The 24,127-nt window shown below is 37.3% G+C and overlaps 1 protein-coding gene and 1 long non-coding RNA gene across 9 annotated transcripts in view; one reads left to right on the top strand and one right to left on the bottom strand.

Moving 5' to 3' along the window:
• Positions 1-1,885: 1,885 nt before the first annotated feature.
• LOC135415991 (uncharacterized) lies at positions 1,886-2,805 on the bottom strand. Its single transcript, XR_010431381.1, has 2 exons — positions 2,742-2,805; positions 1,886-2,225 (listed from the first exon to the last, which is right to left on the bottom strand). It is a non-coding gene; the product is annotated as an uncharacterized LOC135415991 (long non-coding RNA).
• A 52-nt stretch (positions 2,806-2,857) lies between these two features.
• The window catches only part of AKAP6 (A-kinase anchoring protein 6), a 314,923-nt gene continuing 293,653 nt past the window's right edge, over positions 2,858-24,127 (top strand). For 7 of the 8 annotated variants that reach the window (XR_010431376.1, XM_064658568.1, XM_064658567.1 and 4 more), the window contains exon 1: positions 2,858-2,991. The gene's annotated coding sequence lies outside the window, so the exon portion shown is untranslated. The remainder of the gene's footprint in view (positions 2,992-24,127) is intronic. The other variant, XM_064658565.1, reaches the window with a different exon arrangement.

Genomic DNA, 24,127 nt, shown 5'->3' on the forward strand with positions numbered 1-24,127 from the left:
GTGAGTAGGGTGGCAACCAGGTAGCAATTGCTTTCCTTTGTTTGGAGGGGGAAACACCACAGAAGAAAATGTCTCAATTATGCAAAGAAAAGGTCTGCAATAGCATTTTACTTTGTTTAGTTGTGTTTGTGAGTTTACTCCTAGCTCATGTGCTTGAACATAGTTAAATGGAAAATAAATCATGTCAAGGTTAATCTCTGGATTATTACTCACTGAAGGGAAATAAAGTTTTTTAAAGTTAAGGCTGTGCCTACTTATATGGCAAAGATGGCAAAGACTTGCTTATTGAAAACCTCTGTGGACTGTGCAAATGTTGGTTATTCGCATAAGCTGATCAAAATCGAAAGCATTGGCAGTAGGTAGATTAAACACTTCTTCCCTTTCAAATGAATATCAATAAAATTTGTTCCTTTCAAAACAACCATGGGGGTGCCAATGTGGGGAAAGGGAGAAATGCAACAGCTTCTGTTGGAGAGGCAGAATGTGACTAAAATAAGAATTTAAAGCTAGTAATTTATGCCCATCATTGACCTGCATTGTCATGATTGAAAGAGGATAAAATATTTCTATTTTGATAGGAAAAACTTATAGTCAAAGCTCTGTGCTTTTGGCTTGGAAACATGCTGGTTATACTTCAGAATGATCAAGATATTCATGTGGCGATAGAATAGTTTTAGCTCTCTTTCTCCATCTCCTGTTCCACTGAACTGGAAGGAATGCCAATAGAAAGCAATTTTAAGGCTTAAATTTAGAAGATATGTCAGTCCTGAGTTGGGGTAATAACTGCAGCTGTCTTGAAACAGAAGCTTAATTTTAATTTTTTTCTTAAACAAACCCAAAAAATCCATAACAACTACGTCCAGCTCTCTTCCTCTAGACCTGCAGCTTTAATTAGGAGGTTACAAAGTTTGCGACTGCTACCTTTTTTATTCATACATTTTTAGCAAGTAGTGGTTGTAGTCCTCCATGTAAAGTCACCATTCATAAGACCTGTACAACAAATCCTTAGTTTACACTCTGCCTGGGATGTTCCTGGTGTAGCTGTCTGGCATGCAATCTTACAAATACTAGTTAACAAATCAAAAATAGTTCCTTTAAGGAAAACTTCAAAAACTCATGTCATTTGAACAGAACGGCATCCAGCACACTATAAACTTCGCTAACTTGCAATGACATACCTTAGTTTTCATGTCATTCCAACCCAAATCATGTTTCAATAATGTTGTCCCCTGCTATATTGGGAATTACATCCTCGGAAACCTAAGAAAGTTTTAAATGTTCAAAATTCTAGAACTACAGCTCTTTTGTGCATAGCACTTCATTATGGATCACTAGATTGGTTTTGATACTGAGTCAGTTTGAAAGCTTTATTGTGTTTTTCAGAATGACATAGGATTAATAGGAGAAGGGAGAAACTGTCAAGAATGAGACCATACCATGTCAAGACAGCACTAATTAGAAACGTTATGGCATTTCCTAGATTTATGGAGAGGCTTTGTATTTAATCCATTAATCAAAAGATACCAAAGGCTCCTCTTTATTTTTTTCAAAGGTGGGTGGTGGGTAAGAGTGTGTAAATATTTTGTATGGTTTTTTCTGAAATCAAATATCAAAATTTTTACTCACAGGATGAAGTTTAAAAGAATGAAGGGCTTCAGACATTGGCACCCTCATTGGACATGACTGGACATCTTCAGGACATTAAGGCTTCTTGGTTTAAGCTGGGCTTTTGTTTTGCACTGGGCTTCACATTATCAAGAGCAGAGGGTCCAGCCTTTTGTGTACTTTTTTCCCTACTATGTAGAAAGGGATTTTCATGGCTAGGGAAAGCAGTTTTTGCCAGAAACTTTTCTCACCAAATCAAACTGGCAAGTGGCCAAAAATGTGCTGGTGGTTCTTTAGCTGTGAATTTTAATTTCCAGGCAGCTCATTCACATAGTCTTTGCTTTTCTCATCACTACTGTGAAAAGAGGATGTGAGCAGGTTCCTGCTGCAGAAGGTAACATCTACAGGGTCAGCCTCCAACCCCAGTCCTTCACTTAGGTTATGGGGAGGGGCTCTCTACTTTGCTGGCCTTCCTGCTCTACCTGGAGGTGAGGAGCAGTGTGGCCCACTGGGCACTAGCAGAAGCTTGTCTGCAGCTTTTGGAATCTTCACTCATCTGTCTGTCTGATGGGCAGATGAAAGCCAGGCTACTCAGCATGCAGATGGTAGCGCAGTTTGCCCTACAGTTGAAAAATGATAAGGAGATTTTTACTTGGTTGGCTGGAAACTTCTTTACCCTCTCATGAATAAAAAGCCACCCTCTGCCTTTTTTTTTTTTTTTTAACTCATTGTCATTCATTCAACAGTGTGAAATCTGCTCATTTTGAAGTATCAAGTGTTTTTCCCTAGCAACAAGATTTTTCTTGTAAATGACAGATTGGATGTAGGAGCAGGGTGGGGCAGCATGAAAATATATATTTCTTAAAATACTGTTCAATAACTACCATCTTTACAGCCCTAGTATTAAAAGTCATGCTACTGACTGTTTATTTTAAAAGGTTCTCTGACATGATAACCAAATCTGACTTATAAAAATTGTTCTTAAATTGAAACACACAATATTAAGTTTTAAATATAGAAATAATTTATAGCCCACACATCTCAATTCTGTATCACCATGTAGGAATAATTTGTCTAAAATATTCTGTAATAAAAGGCATATGCTAACATGGGCTCTAAAATCTGTGGCACTGTACTTTAAAAGCCTGTTTGCATTTTGTCTGTTTCTTTAAAGGGCTTCCGTATTGTCTCAGACTCCCCTGGAAATGCAGTAAGGATTCGTATCACATCTCAGTTGCCATAGCAACAACAGTCTTTCCCATAATGAGCTGCATCATCTGAACTGATGTCACAGCATCATGCAGCAGGTCACACAAGGCACCTCCTAGTATTGCATCTTACAGATGTGCCGTAAACATCAAAAGAGGATGATTTGAACAGGACATGGTAAGTGCAAAATATTGTGCTGTTATTAATTGTAATGTTATTTTTTCCTGTTTTATAAGGTTTTCCTAATGTAAGTGTGTGGGGTTTGCCTTGTGAAAATCATTTTGGAGAAAGATGCTGCATGCCTGAATATTATTTTTCAGGCAGACTGGCAAAGACAAAGGCCTACAGAAAACACATTCAATCTGAATGTTTAGACTTGTCTTTGCATTTGTGATAATAGCCTGAACATTTGAAGAGAATGTATTTAAATTTACAGTCCAATTAAAGTTGCTACTGTCTGATTTGCTTAAATGGAAAGAATAGCTGTTTTCAATTCTAATGCCATAAACATAGCTTGTTCCTTTCCCTGTCTCTTCATTTGAGCATTCCCATTATGTTTACCTCCTCATTTAACCTATTTTATTTTAATAGCATGAATATCACCTATTTACTTTCACTGGCCTTCCATAGCATGATAGTACAGAAAATACTCTGCGAACCGGTGCTGGACAAGCAACTGGAACAGTATTGATTTTAAACATGGCTCAGTACTGTCCTATTTCTACTTGTATTCTTAAAAAAGCAAAACATTGATATAATTATCAAACAATTACCAGATATTTTGAAAGTACAGTAGCTTTTAGCTCTTCTACTATTTTACTTTCTTTGAATCTGTTTTTTAAATAATAATATGAATTTAGTGAATTTTAGATCTATCTTTCACTGGAAGAAAACAAGCATTTTTTTTTCTGCTGCAACTGCAGTAAAAGGTGTAGCCAAAGATTCAGGCATTCTGAGAGGATTTGCTATGAATAAAATAATAGGAATAATTAAAAAGGCTTCCACCTTTATCTTGGGAAAAAACACCTATCTTTTATATTTAGAAAGCTGGTTAAAATAATGACTACAATATTTAGAAATTCTTTACAATGTTGAATAGTTGTTTATTTTGTAATAAGGTCTTGCTTCTGGAGGCCAGGTTAATTTTGTTTAACTTCAAGTTAATCTTGCTAGATGGTATATAACAACATTAATGGTTTGATCTTGCATGTTTAAAAGATTTAGTCTTTCAGCTGCTAGCTATTAGAAGGGAAGAAAAGACCAGACATATGTCACTTTAATTGATCAATATGTCCACTAGGAATTAGGGAGTGGTCTCTGGCTCTGTTCTTCCTGTGTGCTTTATATTTCAAAAGTGCAGCAAAAAAAAAGCAACCACTAATTTTGTAGTGATGTCTATATTTATTGTCATGTTTAGTCCCTTATATTTGATAAAGTATGGAATAATAAATGTAATGAGATCCGACTGCTCCTCATAAGGGTGGATGTGATGGTCTTGTCTGGCACAAGCTGGAATAGGGCTCATATCTTAATTAGACAGTCCGTACTGTATGTGTTTTTTTTTCAACATGGTCTGGATACATCTGTTGGGTTTTCCTACTGCAAAACACAAAGCAAATGACTGTAAATTAACATTGGAATGATGTTGTTTTATTTATTTGTGATGCGTTTTACAGTATAAAAAGTATTGGCCTTCTGCGCTTCCTATGCTCTCATCAAGCAAACTCTGAAGGTATGAGTTAGCAGGAGGAGGGGGGGAGGGCAGGACAGCTGATGTCTGCCTGGCATCAGAATTAGAGATGTGAAGAGAGCTGATGAGCAATGCCTTCAACTTGCAGCTTTAGGGACCATCAAAGTACAGTTAATAAGACATAGATATAAGACATGTTTGGCTGAAATATTAATAATAATAATGTATTTTGTTGGACTTTGGAAGGGACTTGATTACAACTGGAATTTCTCAGAATAAAGTTAAAACTTAGGGAAACATACTAGGGGAAAAAGAACAACGTTTGATAGTACTAATGGAGAGATGACTTGGTATGAAGCTCCCATTGCAGATTTTTATTTTGTCCCCAGTAACAAGAATGCAAATCATGTTATTTTTTAGACACTGTTTTAAAAGTTCCTGTTACTGTCTATTCCACACACTTCTCATTGTTTGCCCTGGGAAACACCTGCTAGAAACGGAGTTGTGATGACATGACTTGTTTCTTGGTAATCTTGGCTAATTCTGACTCCAGCTGAATGCCTTCATTGTAGAATGCTTCCTATTCATCTTTGTACAAGCCCAAATGTTGCACTGAGATCTGTTATATGAGGATATGGAAGAGTATGGAGTGATGAAGAGGATCTTACTATGAAAAGCAATCCTAATTGCCTGAGTCAGAGCATGACCAAATGTAGAAACACTCCACATATAATACAATTTTACTTGTTGTTGAGGCAGATTCACAACTGGGACAAGTGAGGCAGCATTAGACAGTGTGAAAACTGGGTTGCTTTCAGCTTTGTTCCACAGCTGGTCTTATTCACCATTACTGAAGGTAATCCATTTTGTAAATACATGTATTCTTCCCTGAAGTAGCTGAATTTGGACACTTAATCTGAAGGTTAGAGTTCTTCTGTATATGCAGAATCATACTGATGTGTAGTTAGAGACGAGTGTGTACTAGTGAACTGAAAGGAAGTTACTGTTCAATCTTTACTCTAAAGGGTTTTATTATATTATCAATTAAGTAGTTTTTACATAACTTAGCACTGAATGCAGATAGAAACAGAAACTTGATTCTTCCCAAAGCAGCTTAGGAGCTGATGACGAAACCTGACTCCAGCAATGGAAGTTTGTGCAGTTTTAATAAGTTGTGGATTTTTTGGTACCATATGAATTTAAAGCCTACCTAGAGGGGATCAGAGTGTGTCCTCAATGGAAGGAAGTTTTCTTTCTTCTCTAAAGAGGAGTTGAGGGAACCCTATGCTCCAGACTTTATCTTTTGTGGATCATGTTGCAGTAGAACAGTGTTGGATGGGTGTCCTGTCCTTCCCACCTATGGCAGATCTGGAATGAATCTGTGTTCAGGAACTCATTCCTTGAAAGTCAGATCAAAGGAGTCCTCTTTATCAGAAGTGCTCAGACATTTCTGTAAATTTTGTAATGAGACATTATACTGATATTACTGGGATAAATTTAATGATACATGAATATAAAGATGATTTCAAGGAATTGCCTTGGAACTAATTTATGTCTGAATACTAACTTCTGTGAACTGGAGGAGGGAAAAGGTGGCTTTTGCTTTGCCTTTTTGATGAAAATAGACATTCATTAAAGCAGATTCTAGGCGCAGAGAAAAAGAAAAATTTTATGTTATCCCTATCATGAGTCACCTAGGCTGGGCCAAGTCTTTCCTGCCACAGGAAAAGAAGGAGCAAATGGAAAAGCTGAGCTGAATGGAGAGCTAGGAGGAGTCTAGACTGGTGAGGGAGCAGGACATACAGTGGATGGATATGGAAATGGATGGGCAATCATATCTGACGTTACTGTCATGATCCAGAACTTTCTTGAAAAGGCAGCTGCCATCCTAGGCTTCTCAGCTTCTGCAGGCTTTGGCATAGGGCAAGGCAGACCTCATCTACATTCCTAACCCTAACAAGCTGTTGCTACAGACATTTTCTATTTTGTCAGTGTTTCAAGGCTACCTGGCCCTTGCTTGATGAGCAGACATGTATGCTGTTTGATCGGTTCTCTTGTACAAAGGGCTATGGAGTGTTTTCTTTCTTATATTTGGTTTTGTATCTAATCTTTTCTGTTGATTTAAAAATAAAAGCCCCTATCTCCACATCCACCAAAAAAACTCTAAAAATGTGCAATGTAAGTGCCTTTGTAAGTTTGATATGGTCATATATATGTGTATATATGTTAGAAGGCTCATCACAATAATCGCTCTTTATAGTATCAAAATGTGCTTTCCTGAAGCAAATGGTTTCTTATTTTCAAAAAGCCTCCAGAAAAGTTCTGGTTCATGAGGAGAAGGGTCAGGTAATAAAGAAAAAAACAATCCAGGTAGCTCTTCTCTTCCTGTTTGGTGGATGAAAGGCAGGTTTCAAATATTGGACTCCTGAGTACTTTGAATCCCAGCAAGGCTGACTCAGCTTTTCATCCCTCCAAGGTCAAAAAATTCAGCTCGGTGTACTTTCCAATGTCTGGCACTTTCAGACAAGATATTTCAAGCCAGGAATGCTCTCCGCTCTGTGGGAGCTCTCAATTCTCATGGCATGTGTCAGATACAGGCTTGCCCTGGCAGACTTGGCCAAAAGGCTGTCGCCTCCTGCTTCTTGTCCAGTATTCAATCCTGGTGCCAGGCAAGGAGGGACTTTCTCTCAGCTGTGGAAAGAATGTCATCTAAGGAAGTGGAGATGGGTTGTAAACATAAGTGGAGTGTCCTCCAACCTGGGGGATAATTTTTGTGTCCTGAGGAGAGTATCAGACTCAAAATTAAGGGTGGAGGATGAACACTATGAATTGTAGTGATACTTCCTTACCTTTGTTAGCCCAGTGTTTTCTGGAACTGTTAAGAGCACCCAGGGCAAGTAGTCAGCTCTGTGGAGGACAAACTGTTTTGCAGGGTGAGGCAGCAGAAAGGGCGTGTGCAAGGGGAACCATCTGACCCTCAGTGCAGCAGTCAGGCTCCTGTGATCCTGAGAGCAGGCACAGAAATATCTGACCCCCAGTACTACTGGTGCCCCACATCCAGTTACTTTCTCAGAGACCCCAAGTGTGCCAAGCATTTAGCTGAAATGTGTGTTCTCTCTTTGGCAAAGAGATCTTTCAATGTCAGTGATTGCAATGAGGAAATAGATCTATAAAATAGTTTTCTCAGCCTCCATGCTACAGTGTCTTGTGGGAGCTGACACACTTAGACAGCTTTTGTTAGCATTAGGTTGTACTAAAACAACTCCTGGTGTTTAACTGAGGAAGCACCCAACTAAAATAATTAGTTCTGCTTTTAGTTCAACTGTATATCTATTACTTTTGTATATGTTTTTTGTTTTTCAAGAGTTGCTCTGTACTGATTGTCTTGTAAGATCAATGTCATAGTTTCAGGATTAGGATGCAGACATGAAGTTGCTTCATGAGCTGTCAAAGATTAATATAAATTTTTTACTAGCTTGGTGCGTGGATAAAATAAAAGAGGCATGTATCTGAATACAAAAGTGTGTTTGTTTTGTGTTCTTTTTTTTTTTTCCCCCTGTGTAATTTTTACAGCATTTTCTCTCTGTTCTAAAAGCTCACAGCAAGTCTCTACTTCAGTCTTAAAATGCATCCCACCTCCTAACCTCCATAATGCCTCCTTGCAGGCTGTGTTAGACTTGCATTTGTTGTTTTCAGCTCCTCTGAATCCTATTTTGTGTTGACTTCCTCTGTATCTTACTTGCTCCTTCCAGCTTGCTGTTCCTGAATGTTATACCTGTAATTGCTCTCTTCTACGAAGTTGTCATTCTTTTTTTAACTAATTCCCTTGGAAAAATGTTGCATTTCTTCTGGACAGTTTCTAAAATGAGGTTATGAAAAGTTAGACATAGAAAACTTGTGGGACTTCAGGGTTATTACTAAGTTTTAAAATAACAAAACATTTCAGATATCTCTACCAAAGCTTGGATCAAACCCTTACAGTGCGAGGGGTTGTATGAATACCTGAGTCTTTCCTGACTCGATTGCAGTAATTTTCAGCTTATAATGAGGTGAGAAACTGTTTTCCTCACTTCTCCTAAATATTCCCTCATAAGGGATCAGTAACATACTCAAGTTTCTTGGAAAATCCCTCGCAGACCTGGGAGAAAAAGCTATTTTTCCTATTGCTTGTATAGAACTTAATAAAAAAAAATAAACATAATATTTTGTCTGTCTGTCTTTGTATTTTCCTCTTTGTGCTTCCAGGTTTGTTTTCTTGGGTTGGTTGTTTTTTGTTGTTGTTGGTTTTATTGGATAAAGCTGAGCCCTTAGCAGAAGTCCATGAACTTTCAAGAGATTTAAGGCAAAAAATGGTTGTTATCTGCTATAAATTAGGCTGCAAATTAACATGAGAAATGGGGGAACATTCTCGTTTTTCAAATGAGGAATATCTGCTCATAAAAGTGTTTTAGATAAACCTTGACTGTATTGATTAAATGAAATAAGAAGCTACACCTTTATATGCTTTGTTGGCACTAGAAAGGAAAATGTTCTGTGCACTTCTTAGTTTAAAAAACGCCCCCTGCACAACAAAAAAGCCACATTTGTTTTAAAGCAACATTTCCTTTATTGACTGGATAAGTGCTTCTACTTTGTTTGACAGATTGCTATGACAGAATATTCTCTGCCAAGACAGTCAATCTAGCAAAACACATTTGCAAAATAGATAAAAAATTAAGAGAACAATATACCTGAATACTGAAATATTACGCTCATTAGGTAGGAAATTAGAAAGCAGGGACAGACGTCTGCTTTACACTATGAAGTACAACCTTCGATGCTTGCAGCTGAGCCCACTGAGAAATATTGTTGAACAGTTGACACGTATTGAATTTTTTCCCTTACAATAAAATAAAAAAGAATTAAAAAATAAGATTTTGACAGGTGTTTATTTGAGAGAGACTGATAGAACTTGTACAATGAATACAAATCAAAAAGAGCCTGATATTGTCAAGTCTGAGGGCTGTGTGAGATTGTTTTTAAGCTGATATTGGAGACAAGTCTTAAAGAAACTCAAATAAAACAGTAGTTAGCAATGACATAACTAATGAAAGACTTTTTCTCAACACTAAGTTTTTGTCATGAAAAAGTGCACTTTAGAGCTGAGAGTTATTGATGGAATAACTATGGTCTATTGAGAATGTTTTCAAATAAGGACATCTTTCAAAGCTGTTGCATGTAGCTACTCCAGGCTACTTACAATTTTCAAGTGTGTTAGATCATGTTTAGAAACAGCTTTTCCTGCTGAAGAGGCTAATTCCCTGGCCAAGGCACTTTTGTACTAGCTAGTATGTATCCATCTTGTACTTCAAGCTGCACTGCTAGTCTCCTAAAACATACCATATTTTCTTAGAATAATAAATCAGATTTTGATCGCTAAAAAAACCTCCACTCAAAACCCATAGCTTCAGCTAGAAAAGGCTGCTGTCAGATTTCAGCACATCTAGTCTGTTGCTAAGGCAATGACACAGCAGATTGTAAGTTGCCATTTTAAGGGTCAGCTATTAAAATACGCAGGGTATATTCTATAGATCCTTAATTTGCCTTCTAATGTTGTTTCTTCTCAAAATTTCATCCTAGTATTTTACTAGGTCACTAGCAGTAGCACCCTTGTTTAGTTTTTTGATGTCATTAGGCACAGATAACCTTTGAAAATAATTAGGGGATTTTGGGTTTTCTTGTATCTGTAGAAGGTGAAGTCCAAATATACTCTGGACATGTTGTAGGAACAGAGAGTGTATCAGCAATAATGGTGATTACTCTTTCAGAAAAAAAACATGTTAACCCTCCAACTGCTTGGCACCTGTTTGCAATGCACTAGATTTTAAAAATAAACCTTTAAATAAATGGAGAAACTTGATTTTGTATTTTTGTGAATTACTCTAAAAAGTCTTAATTATTCTTTTGGTTCAGCTTTGTTATGCCATTTTGAATTAGACTGGAAGTTCAGTATCATTTGCAGGTCCCACCTATGTAATCCCTTTATTATAACTTATAAAGTCACTTTAGTCAAGAGAGATAGTCAATCCCCCTCAGATCTCTGTTGTTCCCTCTTCTCATTAGGCAGTACAGACAAATGTTTGTCAGCATCTTGAGATCCTGAATGGTGAGTTATGTAGAACACTAGTACTAAATCAATATTTGTTTGAGTAAAGATCTTAGGTGTTGTCCCTCCTGTGCTTGTCATGAAAATGTACTGAAACTAGTATGAGGACTTCCTGGGTTTAAATTTTAGTCTAAGATGATAGAGTAAGAACTGGTCAGAAAAGTTTAAGTTACGAGAAAGGTAGCCTTGAACAGCAGCCTGTGATACTTGAATCAAGGAGACCTGGAAACTCTTTCTGGCTCTGTAAATATGCCCCTTGCACATTGTCTCTGTACCTGTGCCCCTTGTTCATCACCTGTGGAATGGACATAATGATATTGATCCCCTTTGTAAAGTACTCTGTGTATGTGCTAGGTGACACCAATTTAACTTTACCCACGCACATATATATACAGGCAAGACAGTAGCAGATGCCAGAGAGAATGGTGCTGGAAAATACAATGTTAAGATCTAAAGGAATGAAACAAGCTTTGGGGATTTCTGTCCTCAGATAAAGGATTGCACAGTAGAACACTTACCAAATGTATGAAAAGCTCAGTGGTTTCGGCAGCACAAAATTACATCTATAAGTAGTGTATGCTGAACTTTTGAGCCTGCTAATCGAAAATATCAGCTTAATTCTACAATTAGGTTTGAAAAGACCAGTCAAATATCTCTACTGTCTGAGTGTGATTTCCATGTAGACAGAGAGGCAGCAACACCTGGTCTGTAAAGCTTGAGGCATTATGTGCATGCCATTCTGCTTAAAGAGATGTTACTAATTTTTATGAAAGAAGGGGGACCTGCTGTGTTTTTGCATGATCTTCAAGGGCTCCTTTTCAAAATTAGAGATTGATAAGAATTATTCTACAAGATGCTGTCTTCTCAGTTTTTGCCGACTCATAAAACCACCGATTGTTGATCTTCATGAAACTTTTTTGCCTGGATTTTGTTCAGAGAGCAAACAACCCCAAACAGATAATGACTGATGGACATGCATTAAAATGAGATGTAAGATACACAGGACTAACATCTGTTCTGAATTAGGCAGTCCCCTGGGTCGTGGAGATATTGCTCTTTCCAGTCTAATAAATATTTATTTTCAGGAATGAGAATAGCTGTGTCAAAGTGAGCTAAGGATGTATATTTCCAATTAATGTGCCAATAGCTCAGGGAAGAGGAGCATGGCAAGAAGGGCAGTTTATGGGTTATGAAAAGTAAAAGTAGCCCCAAATTACCCTTTATTGTTTTCTGACTTCTAATATAATTTAGAATCCACTTCAGTTTAGTCTTCCTTAGACATATATACTGGCATGTAGCTTTGATTCCTATATTCATCCTTTGAATTGTTAAAATTAAATCTGGGCATGTATTTAATATGTAAATAAAACAAGCTAGTCTGCTAAACTCAGCACCTAAAATGAGTGTTAGATGTATTTGTATTCCAAAAGCATATTTTTTTGAACTTTATTGAATGGCTTAGAAATTGAATTTTGTGTTTCTTGGTGTTCTTACTGGCTTTTAATTGTTGATGGATTCTTTTAATCTGAGTAGTACCTCATGGTTTTAACTAATCCTTAATAAATTCAGACAATGGACAGCCATTACTTAAGCAAATATATGAAGATAAAATAAGGTTCTGAGAAACATTCTTTTACTTGTCAGGTGCTTTCACTGGTATGGGAGAACCACAGGGAAGGCGTTATAGAGAACCTCAGCAAACCTTCAGCCTGTGAAATGATATTTCCCTCAGCTACATCTGACCTGAAAATTATATGATCTTAAAGTGAAATTTGATACAATTTGGAGCTAGGAAAAATGCCAGTTTGGCAAGGCTCATAATTTTTTTTTTTTTATAGCAATATTTTCCTAGACTGGAGGCAGCCTCGGGGATTATAATTAGCCTGTCTTGGGCTGATTAGTGTCGGGTACTTGAAGATCCTTGATCAGCAAAATAACACATCTTGACAGCCCACTGGAAGAAAGTCCAACATTTTTCTTCTCCCTGCAGGCAACTGAGAAAAAGAATTGTTTTGGTAGATTAAATCTTTGTGAGGAAAAACGATGGATGCACTGAATAGTTAGAGGTGGTTATATCCTGGGCCAGGATGCATACTGCTTTATTCCAGCCTTTCAAAGCATTTTACTGAAAGTGAGGAAAATGCGATCGGTGCCGTAAGACTGTTTAAGTCCTCCTCATCTTATCAATGGTTCATAGCTGCTAGCTGGGCCATAAGCAGAAGTTAGCATTCTTATTCTTCTAAGATGCCTTCTAAGATATCGCAGAATCAAAGTTAGATTCAAATGGAATGAAACAGACAACACGACAAAACCCAGAATTCTGTGCAGTGACCTGTTAGAAGGATGATAAATATGTAAATATAGGGCAGATTACCAATCATTTGATAAAAAAATTATGAATCAATTGGCAACTCTGTTGTACTGAGAGCTGAAAAAGTCCAGAAATGTTACCAATCACACAGTATTACACTTTTTGGGTGGTAATGCAATGCAAATAATATCTTTTTTTAACGTGAGGGAAAACATTGTTATTTAAAATTAAAGAGATTATAGGAGTAGATGCATAAGGTGGGAATGGAGACTGATATCTAAGCATTCACTTGACTCATCAAGTGTGTTCACCAGGGACATTGACTTCAAGTAACAAATCTAGAACATACTGAAACACAGCAGAGAAAATCTGATTAAAAATCAACTCCCCCCCCCAACAAAATCTAAGCTTCTGAGAGTGAGGTTTTTTTATTTTTAAATGAGAATTAGGGAGCTAAAAAGGCATAATGGTACTTTAATGGCTCCCAGTAAGATAATTCCTGCAGCAGTGATGAGGAGGAAGACTGTCAGAGTTCCCTTGAGAGCAGTGCAGAGGCTGAGAGCAGCAGGGTCTGCAGCACAGCTGCAGTGAGTGGATGGTCTACTTAATACCTGGGATGATATTGCATGCTGACAAATTATATTTTGGACCTGCTCCAAAATGTCAGCATGAGGTTATTCTTGAAGCTACCTTAGCATTTATTCCCTCTCACCATCCTTTCTCTGCAGGCGTGCCACTGAATCTTGCCTCAGGGGGTGCTTAGTTCTTGGTGCAGGTCTAATTCTGCCCCTGCTGACTTCTCATGTTTCACTTCTAATGGAAATATATCTGTAGGTCTTATTCAAAGCTTACTGGAGTCATTAACAAGCTTCAGGCCCAGTATCTTCTCATATGGTGCGGTGGTTTGTTGTTGTCGTTGTTGTTGTTTGTTTTTTGTTTTGTTTTGTTTTCCTGGTTCTGTGATTTCCCCAAGGAAAGTGTCATGAAATTGAATGATGCAAAGCAGAATTCTTGGAAGAAGAAAAACTATTTGAAATGTATCTGCCTCATTTGAGATTGAAAGGTTTGAAAAAGGGCTGTATGACTGTAAAGATTTGGAATTAATCTTGGTCCTCAATTTCCTGCCAAAAAATGAAAATGTTATTGGTTTTGTCTGTGAAATTCTGGTTGCTATTATAGTATTGTGAAGTGCTAAATTATTTTTTTGTGCTTTGGAAAGCTGATTAAGATCTGAGTACCAGTAATATCATGCAGGTGGGTTTTAAATTGATTTTTCAAGAAGCTAACATAAATATTTGGCCTTCTTGAGAGATGATAAAAAAAATCTTACCACATTTTATCCTGACTTCAATTTTTGAAATGCAGCTTTAAAAGGGTAAAGAAGCAAAAATCTTCAGGAATGCATCAAGAGTTTTAAAGATGTGTTGCTTTATTTTCTAAAACACCAAGTAAGGTATCCATGGCTTGAAAGTATGATTGAAAAAAATCATTGATTTTTATGTGGAGTGGGGTAGACTGGTTAATAATGTCTTAGCATTTTGTTGTTTTTGTCTTGCTCTTATTTGAAATATTAAAAAAATCCCAATACTGAATCTGAGAATAAAACGTCCTTGTTGTACAGGAAACGAAGTCTCACACAGTGATTTTTTTTAACTAAAGCGTGGTGACAAACTTAAACTATGAATTTACAGGTATTATTAATGATAGTCTTAGGGAATGAAGTCCTATTTAATGGGAAACATAAATAAAAGTGATAAAGTAGACAGGCAGTAAGGACATTAAGGTCAAGATCCACAACTCCATCTGCTGATGTAATTCACCTTAATTTTGAAGAAATCAACAGTAGTTACAGTAGATGCCAGTTGATTTTGTAGATCCTAGAAACAAATAAGCCAAGCACAGTACTATGATGTGTTTTGGTATTAGTGTTATACTACTATGGTTATTTATATTAACATTGTCAGAAAGAGAGTGTGAAATCACACGCAGATGCGAAAAAAAAAGACCTCAAGTATCTCCTCCCCACCCCGAAATGCCTACTGTGCTACTATATATCTGAGAGCAGGCCTGCAAATGTACGTACCAGGAATGTGGCAGGTATGTGAGAGAGTGTTAAAGATTTGTGACATAACCTCCTACATGACCTATAACAAAACTGTAACAGCCCTATTAGGTACTCCTTGCATTGTTTATTGGCAGGATCAGTTTTATTTTGCTTGTTTTTTAAGAAGTGATTCTTGTTGCTAGAAATAATGTGGGGAGTGCTAAACAAGAGAGTCAACAGTATCCCTTTAGGATGCTCAGGCAGAGAGCGGAGGGATTTGTGAGGAAGAAAAGAATGTGCCCAGGGTGTGTTTGTGGTATCAGGGCTTCCTGCTGCACAAGGAGGTGCAGAGAGGCAGCCTGGAACAGCCCGACTAGTGGGAGTCAGATCTGGATAAATACTTAGAGAAGGGGCACAGAGAAGGAAGAAAGAGTTTTGGTCAGAGCTACCCCAAGCAGAAGAGGGGAAAAATTGGGTTGCCACAGGCTGAGTGGGTTTGCTCTGGGTTATAAGAAGCTGAGGGAGAATAAGGTAACAGCTGATACAAGCAGGCCAGAACTGCCACTTAAAGACCCCCCGGGCCCCTTCTCCTATTCAGCTCCTGTCAAAATAACATTGTGAACTCCTCTGTGGCCATCTAATGGGTATGACTATTTCTAGTCATATTTGGAATAAGGTTAAAAAGTTTAAAGTATAATATGCAAAAAAATATATCTACTGGCTTTATTCTGTATGGTTACAGCATGCAGAAAATGAATCATCAGCAATTTAATAACATAATAATAAATTTAACTTCGGCTAAGCAAGCTCATTTTTTAAATCCTTGGAGACTCTGCCGGATGTTTTAATGGGTCTTTTGTGATATGGATACTTCCTCAGTTTAAAAACTGGACTAAATAGGTTCCTTTTGCATAACTTAGGAAGGAGCCTTCATACGGTAATGATTTTAGGTCACTGCTAAGCTAGACCAGATGTGGGTGAATGGCTTAACAGTGAAATGCTGCATATCCCATTGCAAAGCTTTTTAGGCCTATATCATTACCCTCTTGGCAACAAGCTCGCAGTTAATGAATAAGTTCTTAATACATAGTTATATGTCAAAAGAGGCAATAATAGTTCCATCACAGTTTTTGATGATATTGGGAACCTCTGAAGCCAGTCATTGACAAAATAAATTGATGGAGTCATCTGTAATTAGGAATAACTTAATTTGTGTATCATTGCCGCCCAGAAAGATATTGTCTCCCTGTGTGTTTTGGGAGTTAGCAGAAAACCACACTGAAAACATAAACTAAACCTATCTTCTGGGTGAAAAGAAGGAAATGTTGTGATGTAATAAGTGGCTAAATAAGCAATGAACTTTCTGAAATAACAGCTGTAGTCTTTTAAAGATGAACAGTTTTTGTTTAAAAAGAAGACATTATTGATTTGCAGAGATTCAAAAAAGTTATCTTTCTCTTGTCTGAAGTATCAAAAATAACAAAAAATAATTTATCAACCTTTCTTCTTGTTGATATTTAATAATATAGAATAGAATAGTTCAGTTGGAAGGGACCTACAATGATCATCTTGTCCAATTGCCTGAGTGCTTCAGGGCTGAACAGAAGTTAAAGCATATTGTTAAGGGCACTGTCCAAATGTCTCTTAAACACTGACAGGCTTGAGCCATCAACCACCAACAGCCAAGAAGGCTGTTCCAGTGTTTGATCACCCTCTTGGTAACTAAATGCTTCTTAATGTTCAGTCTGAACCTCCCCAGCACAACTTTGAACCATTTCCCTGCATCCTGTCACTGGATACCAGGGAGAAGAGGTCAGTACCTCCCTCTCTGCTTCCCCTCCTCCGGAAGCTCCAGAGAGAACTGAGGTCTCATGTCTCAGCCTCATTTTCTCCAAACTAGACAAACTCAAAGTCCTCAGCTGCTCTTCACAGAACAGTCCTTTCCCAACTTTGGTGCTCTTCTCTGGATGCATTCGAAGACCTTCACATCCTTCCTACCCTGTGGCACACACAGCTGCAGGCAGCACTTGCGTGAAGCTTTAATAACACTGAATACAGCCAGGTAATCAGCTCCTTTGGCTGGCTAGTGATGTTTGATGCAGCCCAGGATGCAGTTTGCCCTCGAGGCTGGTGTGGCACACGCTGCTGCCTCACACTGAGCCTACTGCTGACCAGCACCCCCAGGGCCCCTTCTGCAGGGCTGCTCTCCAGCCACTCCTCTCTCCATTTATACTTATGCTCAGTTTTATCCAGATTTATATTATAATATAATATAAATGTAGCTGTGAAATGGTTAAAATGATTGGGTGCACAAGATCAAAGAGTGTTGAAAACTTGGCTGTGTTTGGTGATAGTCCTATATTCGTAATTCACTTGTAGTTGTCCTTTTTGTTTAGACAGGTGTTTTGCAGTCAGAAATGTTACATGAAGCTTTTGACAATGACGGATCTTCCACTAACCATTGTGGAGGTGCTCAGTCAATTAACTAATGAAGCCTTAGTGCATCTGTTTTCCCTGCCAGTAATTTTGTCTCTATGTCAATGCTTTTTTATAGATGAATAAAACATAATTTAAATAAACAGAGATTACAATTAAAATCCATGTTCCTGTAGAACATTTATTTTTTTTATTAATTAGTTGTATCAGTGTATCTATGTCATTAAACAATAGATCTGTCCTGTATTTGCTTCAATATCAGTCCACATAGAAATATCTTCCTTAAGATATGTGCTGTGATTTAAAATAAAGAATTCTGTGTGTGTAAAGAAGGCTGACTTTACATTTAATATTGCAAAGAATAGGTTGCTTGCCTCTGCAAAACAACAAAAAATACAAATAGTTGTGTTACTTTCTGAAAATATCCTTCTACCATGGAGCTCAATTTAATCCATGCTGACTGCATCCTTTATTCTTTGTTTCCCTGGACTATTAGATCACAATATGGAATTATGATCTGTTTAATAAATCCAAGCAGAGTCAAAGTCTATATCTTTAAAATAGCACTGGAGGACTTAAATTAAAATTCTGGTATAAATTATATTTTCTCTGCATGAAACTAAATGAGAGCCACAATTTCACATTTTTTTATGACAGAAGCACATAAGTTAGGCATACATTTTTCGACAAATTTTATAGGCAAGATAAATAGGCAAGTGATTTTCCTTTCTCTTGGAAATAATTTTCTTCAAGGGTTTGAAGACTGCTCATGGTTTTAAAAGTATCTAAGAGGACATGTATTGACCTGGCACCATAAGTCACAAGCAGAACTATCCATAGACTGGAGTGAGACCCAGGATAATTTTTTTCAATACAATTACAATGGGCCAGAATTTAACGTTCCTTATGTCTCCAAAGGTTAAAAAAATTCCAACTGAAAAAGCCACTTTGGATCCCCTTATTTAGATTTTTCTATGATGAGATTTTTGCAGCTTGTTCATTAAGAGATATGTGCCATAATTAAATTATCTCAGTGCATTATACAGAATTTCATTTTTTTCTTTTTTGGTAGTAAGAGATGGGAGTGATTCATGAATCCTTCTTTGTTTTTCTTGAAATTGATGAAAACAGATATTTCCATTACATTTTCTTGCCTTGATGAATTTATTTTTTATATTTTTAAAAATATTTACATTCTCACTCTCACACACAGACACACATATATATATATGGGAGATATGTACAAACGATTGTATTGTAAAACAACATAAAATTATTGATTAAAGTAATAGGAAAATGAAAAAAAGAATAATTTATCTTATTGTAGAGCTTTTCCTTGTTTCAAAATTTGGGAACCTTTTAGAAACTTTCTAAAATGTATTTGGAATTATTCTAAAACTTAATCTACTTTAAGAAATGTAGGTAGAAAGCTAATATGACATTTTGGTGCTGTTTTTTGAACAGCCTTGTTCCCCACTATGCTGACTTGCAGATAAAAATTTACAAGTAAATTTTAAAGAATAAGGGAGAAGAATTTACAATTCAAGGGATGAATTCTGATGTTGATGGGAGAAATTTCTTATCAGTGATGAAATTTCTAAAAAATTGAGACAAGTCAGAAATTAATGGATTAAGATATATTAACAACCTAAAAGCATCAAAAAATTGTAACACTGGCCATGTATTTACAACCCCTTTCCCGTGTTTTCTAATCTTTCACAGAAAAAAATTTCCCTAATCACATTAATTTAGATTTGTCTGTGGTTCTAGAATTATAAAGTTTTCAGATAAAACACTTTCAGATATAAAAATAAATGAAATTGTAATAGTAAAAATAAAGGTAATAAAGCTGATACCCATTCCAGTCTCTTTCATTGACAGTTTCATAAAGAAAAACGTACTATATGTAATAACAAAATTTAAAGCTAAGTGAGAAATTGAAATGCAGCTAAAAATAGATAGGTTTGACGACAGCAGCTTTAACATATGGGAAAAAATATTGGTCTTTTTGAGTTATTTGGTCTTCTCAAGCTATTCAGACTTCTCAGAAGGAAAAAGAAACATTCCTGTGGCTAACATGAGAATTAGCCTAAGTGCTTGTTTGAGCCTCAGAACAATTTGTAATGTGAATTCTTGGGAAGTTTTGTCCTACTTTGCTCTGCATTTTGAAATTCTGAAGTACTCTGAGAACACAGTCTTGTGGCATTTCTGACCTGACCAAATGAAAAATCAAATACTAGAAAACACTGTTACACTTTTGGTATCTGCTGTCTATTGCCTCTGTAAGATTCACTACCATCATAACTTTCTTAAACCAATGAAGCTTACTTTAGGAATTACCTTAGGAAACATTGTGCTGGTTACCAAGCATGAGAAAGTGTTTCTATATTTATGCATTCTTGAGGCTTAAATGAGACACTGGTGTTCACTGAACTTCAAGTCTGCTAAAATCCAAGTAACAGACATAACTTCTGAATGACTGATGTTAACTTGGAGCTATATGCTTTATTTTTATTTTCCCAACTCTTACCTTTCATCCAACAGTGCTCTTGGTTAAATTCCATGAGTTAGGAAGTGATGGGTGCTGCTCAATGAATGAATGAATGAAGACAGGAACAAAATAGAATGAAATGTCTGGAAAGAAATGCATTGAATAATTGAATTAGCAGCCTAAATCTATGAGTCATCTAGTGCTGGATAACTTTCACTACTGTTAGTGGGACTGTTACAAGCTTAGGAGCATTGCTTTTTATGTAGGTTTTATAAAGGGTGAAATACTTTAGGGAATTTGGAGCGCTGGATCAGCAGGAGGGGACCTTTAAGAGTTTGTTTCTAAATTGTAGAAATGCCTAGCTGGATTCCTTCCAAACCAATATGATGGCAACTCTGAACAGGCCCATATTTAAGCTTTGACTTATTGTAGCTTGAAAGACCAATATTGGTCTAAAAATATGCTGTGTGTTTTAGCATATTTTTAAAAGATGCATGAGTGACTATCAGGGTATGAACAAGTTACAATAACGCTCCACAGTTCCAAAAAACTGTAATGAATATATTAAATCTCTTTTATCATGGGACAAGAGTCCCAGGACAATCTGCTGCTCACAGTTTTATAATGAAAAGTGAGCTATAAAAACCCCGAGACAACAATAATTGGCCTTGATAGCTTTGCATCATATAGTGCATTGATGCAGAGAACTCAGGGCACTAATATAGAATGGCCACGTTAGTGGATTACCCTACTTGAGACAATAAATATATTTATCAACTGGACTTATTACTAATGGAATATGGATACTTTTGGAGTAATCTAATTCACAAGCTTGAAAAGCCCCTCACTGCATCCCGCTGTGTGGTAGGCATGATCAACAGTGTTCACTTCACTATTAGCCTCATGTAGTGTGCACAAGCAACTAAAATAACGATGAAAGAAATCTTGAAAACTGACTAGTAGCTTCAGGTGAATATTCACTATGGAAGAATTTACATTATCATAGCATCACTGATAGCTGATTTATATGAAACCCTATGTACTCATACGTAGGTATGCATGTACGTGTTAACGAGCTCTGGTATACTAAAAAGCTTTCCGTTATTTCAAAAACTTTGCATGATGAATCATTTCATCCTAATTTCAAGTCTTTCCATCTTCTCATAGAAGAGTGATGCTGCTTCACTACCTTGAGTTTGGTCACTGGCAGATGGGAAATGGGTCAAACCCTCTCAGAAGCCATATGTTTGTTCCCAGTGGGGAGCTGAAGGAAGAAAGGATTGATTTAATCCTTATTACCGCCAGAGCAGCCGTGTGGAAGGTGGATTTCTCTTAGGACCTTAAAAATTAGTTCTAATTAAGGTAGAAAGTGAATTAGAAATAGAACACAATAGAGAACTGTGTACATGCATTTCTATTTCATTATGATGGGTACTTTCTGCTGCTTGCCTGTTTGCTGTCCAACAGCTGCTTCAGTGTTTCCCTGGATTGCTGTCTCCTCAGCTGTTATCAGCACTGCCCTTCCTCTCCCTCTCCTTACTGGGATAATGGGCAGTGTAGTCTACTGCAACCTCCTGCAGCACCCGCTCAGCTGCAGACCGGCCTTGGCTGTTGTGCTGGTCTAGAAGCTGGTTTGACTTGTTGGCTGTTCTCTTTGTAGCTCCTGCAGCAGCTTGCCTCTAACCTCATCTCATTTCTTAAAGGCTTCTTGTTGCCTTTGCTGACACATGCTCACTCCTGTGGACATGCCTTGTTTGGACTGGGGCAGTTTTGTGAAAAGCAGTGTAACAATACTTTGTTATTCTGTCTGTAGGCAGAAGAGAATTTTTCCTCTTGATATTACTGAGCTCAAAGAGGAAATGCTAGCTCTTTATTTATTTGAGGAATCAAGTCTCTGCTCTGAAACTGCTCTAAGTAGTTTAACCACAGAATAAGATAAGAAGTGATAAACAGAAATTAGGAACAATTAATCCAGGGGCAGGGCGAGGACTTTGAGGTAGCTGTAAAGGATCTTAGCATCAATTGCACTATAATGTGGCTAAAATATCCCATTCTGCAAGGTCCAGACTAAAAGAGGAAAGAGGTTTTTCAGGCATTTCTTTTGAAGTATTCTGTATTTTCTGGTGACTTACACAGAGTTTAAGCTCTAAGAAGTCTTGTGAGTAACAAAAACATAAAGGAACTGCAGGTGATTCTTTCTGTCATGTCCTGTAAACATTCAGTAGTTTTTCAGGTCTGCAATCCCGAGAAGATTTGAAAATTCTTGTTTTGAATCGTGGCATAGATGATAGTGGCCTTAATACATTGGCTTTTTCTTATATTTCCTGTGTTCTTGCTGATGTCAGCAATTGCACATAGCGAAAGCATATCTAGACATGTATGCCTGATTTGTACATTCTGCTCTGCTTGTTTTAGTTGTTGCACATGGTGCTGCCAAACAGAATCGTCTGCTGTTTCCATGCTTACTTTTTCTCTCAGTCTCTCTTGAATATCTGAGAGGCAAGAGTGGAAAACCATTCTTCAGGGTTTCAACAGCAAAATAAGATTATAACAGAAGCAAGATATGCTTTACATTATAATTTAACTTCTACCTTTGCTAGTGTAATCAATGCCTTCTGATTTTTCTCTCTGTTCCTGTATTCTTAAAAAATTCTGAGCCATAAATCTGTCAGCAGAGTGGATGTGGGCACCAACCCCACATCATTGCCTTCACTTGTTCTTGGAGCTGCTATTTCTTCACTACCTCATCTTTCTCATCTACATGCAGACAGTGAGAAAGGATAAGGGTCAAACTCCTCTTAGTAAATCCTAGTTTTATTCCTTTGAATTTATAAGCCATAGTTTTCCTTTTGCATTCTGTATGTACAAATATGTCTGAATAGCCCAGGCTGTAAAAATCAAGCCAGTGTAAGCTATTTCTAATAAAGGATGGTAGATAGAGGAATCAGGACAATGTAGCTGAGCTGGAGAGAAGCCTCAACGAGTACACCAGAGGGTTGTCAACTCCTAAGCTTACATCCTCAGAGCTGAATCATTAACCTGTACTGAAGCAGACTGAGGTCAAATCTCTCTTTTAGACTTGTGTTGGTTAAAGTTTCCTAGGGCTGGGATCTGAGAGTTTTTGTTGGCTAGCAGATAAGTTAGGGAGGAGACTTGTGAAAATCATAATTCACTTGGAGTGATAATTTATTTTATGGGTACTAGACATGTTCTTTATCTCAATCTTTATTTATTTCACTCTTACTATTTCACTGCTTTTATAGGAACAGTGGTGTAGACCAGCCATTAGCACGTTAATCTCTGAGATACTTATGTACAACTTGCACTAGTCTAGGAACCAAAGTGGTGAAAATGCTGACAGCATACAAATATTTCTAGTGCTGTTTTATAGCTACATGTACCATGATGGCAATCCAGGATGCTTTTTCTGTGCTTAAAATATGCTGTAATTCCATAATGTTCAAACTGTAGGCTGGATGCCACCCAGAGCAATAATCTCTGACTCATCAAAAGAGCCAAGTGCTGAGAAACTACTGAAGGTGAAGTGTGTGCTGACTTTGATTTGCAGCGAGACCTGTGAGATAGAGTTGAGAAGCAAGTATATGTGAATATCATGATAGGATTGGAAGGCTTAAAAGGTTATCACCATTAAGACATTAGTGTAATTCACCACTATACTGGGAGAAGTATCCAGAAGCATTCTGGTGACAGGAATGTGATGCATGTTCTTCACTATATATTTAGCTAGGAATAAGGTACAATTAGAACCAAGGCTCAGCTAGGAACAAGGTACAATATATTTCTCTTGCATCTCTGAACACACAGACTTGAAGCAGCTTTGCAATTGGAGCGAAGCAGTATAACTCTATTAACCTAACTGGGTCTGATATCAACCTCAAGGGGCTTATGCGCTTTGCTTTGGGATTCTTCCTTTTCTCCCAAGTCTTCCTTCTCCCACTCCCCTCCCCGCCCGCCCCAGTATTTACCTGGTAGGTTTGCAGAATTTGGTACAATGGCTATTTAACTTTCCTTCATCCAGTGGCTATTTTGTGACCGTGAAGAGTAGGAATAAGCAGGTCACAGCAAAATACTTAGGATGTAGAAACTATCAGAGCTACGTAAACTGTGCTCATTTAAGCAAAAATACAATCTACCTACTAGAAAAGTTAAGATAGTGTCCTGTATGAGACCTATTT

This window comes from Pseudopipra pipra, chromosome 6, assembly GCF_036250125.1.
Source record: "Pseudopipra pipra isolate bDixPip1 chromosome 6, bDixPip1.hap1, whole genome shotgun sequence".
Classification (NCBI taxonomy): Eukaryota; Metazoa; Chordata; class Aves; order Passeriformes; family Pipridae; genus Pseudopipra; species Pseudopipra pipra.